Raw genomic sequence first — 3,542 nt, forward strand, 5'->3', positions numbered from 1 at the left:
TTCAGTCGGATTATTTACCTACCCGGCTATAATAGACTTTCCAACAAAATTATTCGACCGATGTTTTTCAGAAAATGCTAAGTAGCAGCAGCCAACAATAAAAAAGAAAGAGCATAGTTGATGTTGTTAGCAACGACTTTGGTGTTTTCAAATATCAACGAACTACGTAAATATGTAAACACCTGGGATCGTTGCTAATACACAAACATACAACCGACCTCAAGCACTTCAAATATGGATTTCCCACCATCATTCATGGCGTTCCAAATCGTGGAAAAGAAAGCGCGGTCAATTTTGGAAGTCAATTACCTTTGTTTCATATCAAAAATAATATTTGGAAATCATTAATCGAATATAAGTTCATCTACTTGATTCTAAAACATTCATTTATTGTCTGTGATGTTTAGTAATACTACTCCACTGTCTAAACCGAAGTATATGGGGGGGGGTTGCGGTTATTTCAGAAAGTGTATTTAAATGGTTGAAAGTTGAGTACAGTAAGGCTAAACTATATTGCCAAAGCAATCAGTGTAAATTAAGTGACATCAAAACTATGGTTCACATTACCAATCTTGTATAAAGTCTATCGAGCCATATCAAACCAACATATTGGCTATCAATCATGTTATGACTAACTTCATTGAGTAAATACTGTTAGATGTTAAATTGCTGAGAACTCTAATCATTAAGACACTGCTTACTTGATATAATTCACAAAAGTTAAGTCATATATTACCAATAGTGGACTGAATTATCAGAATGAAAAACTATTTGAAACTTTGACAATGAAACGGAATTCTTGACCGTCCTCCTTGAGTTTTTCATTTCACTCAGTTCAACTTATTGTCGTACATAGAACAAAAATTGTTCTCCTATGAAATGTGCGTTGATAATGTCTGTAACCATTGTGTTCACTAAATAAACAGCTATATATATTAAACTATAGAATATAATATCTTTATTCAATCTCGTTATTCAATACAATTCATGAAAAATATGCAATAATTAGAAATTTCTATGTATTTCCTACTATCCCCAACTGTGATGTGTGCCACTTATACAGGCAGATATAAGTAGTATGTAGATACAATTGGAAGTAGGTTTCTTGCTGACAGAAGAATAAAATGGAGAGCAAGAAAATACAGACAGAAGCTGTTGAATTGGCAACAGGAATGAAAGAACGATGATATTTGTAAGGGACAACTCAAGGAAGATGAGCAAATAGTGTATTTAATGTATCGTTTTTATGTTTTGCAAATGCAGTGTGTTATTTTACATAATATAATGGATTGGTTTACCCTAACCAATACTTTGTTCACTACAACATTATTAGGAATATTAATAACAACAAATGTCATAACTACTACTACTACTGTTACCTCCAATGAAGTATCCTGTGAAGATAGTTGTTTATTCATATTTGTATTATTTTGCTACTGCTGGTGGTGGTTCTCCAAATTTCTGCTCAGCACGGTGCAACTTCATGTGTGTATGTTAAAGTTAATATTTTCTATCCAAAGTGTGTCCAAATGAGTTCCGCTTATTCCAAATATGCTCAGGTTGTGTTTTCTTATTTTTACTGCTATTCTAATGAGTCATCTAGTTTTTAATACTGTTCGGACATCATATTATTTGTTGCTCCGGTTATCAGAAGGGGCATCAACCTCTTGGTTTTCAAAGAATCTCAGCTTCCACCAAGAGGTATTGTAACTCTTCTTCATGAAGGATCTTCAACTTTTAGGGCAGAGTTTAAATGTTTTGAATGGTTTTTTGGTTAGCTTTATTTCAGCGAGGTTGGTTTTTACGAAGTGGATTTTCTAACCATATATTCATCTCTGCTCGTTTACCCGAGATTGAAGGGATTCCAGGAACAGTTTGAAAAGTACAAAAATAAGATGAAATGACCATCAAGCATTGTGTAATTTCCAACAACTCTCCATCGGATATCAATCCATGATGTCTTTTCCCTTCTATAATCACTGTGTACAATACATTCTTCCATGCAATTTATTTTATTGACGTTTACTTTAACTTATGCTGTCATTTTTAAGACTTATGATCAACGAATTAACATATTCGTTGGTATACAATATAATTTATTCATATTATTAGTGTTACTCCTTGCAAAACAACAACACTGTTTTTATATCGATTATTTACCACTACTAATCCCCATTGTTCTGTAGGTGACTACTTTGCATGTCACAACGATTGCTTATGTTTTTAAAGTATTTACCATTTGTTTATTAATCAGACCTTTTTTCACTGAGATCACGAATTGATCCAAGTTAGATAACCACTGAAAATCAGAAAACACTGGACAGATGCTCCGTTCTACTATGGGACAGCTCAAAGATGCTCATCCACAAACCCACAACAGAGATTCGAGTCCATAACTTTCGGTTTCGCTCTCGAATGCTTAATCTTTAAACCACTGAACCGGAATCTAATGGAGTGCAAGCCTAACTTTAATTTATTGGGGTGATCCAGAAAATTTCTCACAAAAGACAAGAAAGGCTCAAGAAATACTAAGAAGTATTTTATCCAGTCAGCGTTCAGTAGAAGTTTTGCCAGAAACATCATGAAAGTGAAAATTTACATGTAGAGTTTCCGATTGGCTGATTACTAAACTGCTACTACTTTTAGTAGCATTTCAGAAATTTAGGAAAACCAAGGACTTCTAAAATATATAAAAAACCCTATATTTTTTTGTACATGAATGAACCTTTGGAGTAAAGTGCTTCTCGCATATTTTGAGCCTTTTCTCTCGTATTCAAGTTGCTGTGTGGATTTAGCTTGGGGGTTACGAGACTAGCTTAGGATCCGAGTATAGCGTTCGATTAGCAAGACATCATAATTAATCCATGATATTAGCTGATCCTCATTTGTGTTCGGTGGATACCTTCCTCACACCATGATATGGTTGAATAGTTGCCCAATTTCAGTGTGTCCCTGGTTTCAATAAAGTTCAAAAATCTCCACAATCCCATACTGGTAATTTTTTCTCATTAAAATCCTATTGCTTAGGTCAACCGTTCAAGGTCATTTGAACGAATGAACATCGTTTCATGCCCCCACTTTATTCATTTCTGTCCTATAAACTAATGATGCTACAATGGTCTTTTACAGTTTTTCAGTAAAATAAGTTCATATTAGTGACGGGAATAATTTACCATACAGTTGACTATTGATTATTGTGTGACAGTATCAGATGACTAATTAACAGTAAGTTGTAAATCATTCATAACAAAAGTAAGATACAAAAAATGACAATTAATTAAATGGAATTGGATGACTTTAACAAGATGTAAATTGAATCTTTATGATTCATCCATTGGTACATCCAGCTGATGAGTACCGAATAGTGTAGAGAACAAGAACACGGGTAGGGACAATCGAATGTATTTGAGCTCAAATCACAGACTATCTCACTACATTCTGATAACCATACAGTCAATAGTCAATTTGCAAAATAACAATCAATTGTCTCAATCTTAACTGTTCCTTCTGAAAATATCAGTCCATCTTCTCTGATTTCATTG

The sequence above is a fragment of the Schistosoma mansoni genome, chromosome W (genome assembly GCF_000237925.1).
Source record: "Schistosoma mansoni strain Puerto Rico chromosome W, complete genome".
NCBI lineage: Eukaryota > Metazoa > Platyhelminthes > Trematoda > Strigeidida > Schistosomatidae > Schistosoma > Schistosoma mansoni.